This window comes from Elephantulus edwardii, unplaced genomic scaffold (genome assembly GCF_000299155.1).
Source record: "Elephantulus edwardii isolate Elephantulus edwardi_28Jun2011 unplaced genomic scaffold, EleEdw1.0 scaffold00028, whole genome shotgun sequence".
NCBI classification, from domain to species: Eukaryota; Metazoa; Chordata; class Mammalia; order Macroscelidea; family Macroscelididae; genus Elephantulus; species Elephantulus edwardii.
Genome location: NW_006399778.1, coordinates 12,783,704 through 12,784,582, shown reverse-complemented (window position 1 = coordinate 12,784,582; position 879 = coordinate 12,783,704).

Sequence of the window (879 nt, the reverse complement as noted above, 5' to 3'; positions counted from 1 at the left end):
GACTTTTGCATTCCAGTTACCCATTATTATCAATGCATCTTGGTTGCATGTTCGATCAATCTCCGATTGTAAAAGTTGGTAAAAATCTTCTATCTTGAGGGTGGGGGGAAGGGACGTGGGAACTGTATACCAATGAAGGAATTTTTTTCTTTTTTTTTTCTCTCTTTAAAGGGGGATGCGAGCTGGTGGGGAGGGGTGGGAAGGGAGAAAATTGCGGCAATGAATGAATGCAAATTCAAAACCTCTGTAAAAAAAATAAAAATTAAAAAAATAAAAAAATAGACATGCCTGCACAACAGACCTATAAGTTCTTTTAAATAATTTCTATAGCATATTTATTGCTTAACTTACCACATTATATGTATAGGAAACTGTGAGAGCTGGAACCTTTGTACGGGAGAAACAGGTCAGAGAATAAAAATGAAAGCATTTCCCACTAAAAGCAATGATTAAAAAGTTTTAAAACCATATTTGTCAAAGGTAGGAGACCTGGAAAAATGAGACAGTCTTGTTACATTCTAATTCTCATTGGTTCCAGGATACAATTATCCTTAATTTATAAAACAACTTTTGAGTATTTTTCCTACATAGTAAAATGTTTACAAAACATTTACATAGTAAACTATTTAAAAGAATTCTAGAAGACTCTTACACAGAATAGAAAATGATAATATTTTCCACAGTATTATTTTAGTGGCTTAGAATGATTTATAACCAGTTTTTCCAAATAATTTAAAAATAAACAAAGCTTTATAATGATGATCTCTAAAAAAAAAATCTTCTCTCTCCTCTTCCTTGGCTCTGGTTGTTGGTGCATATATTTGAATGATAGTGGTATTCACTGGGCTTCCTTGTATGCGTATAGATATTATCCTGTCA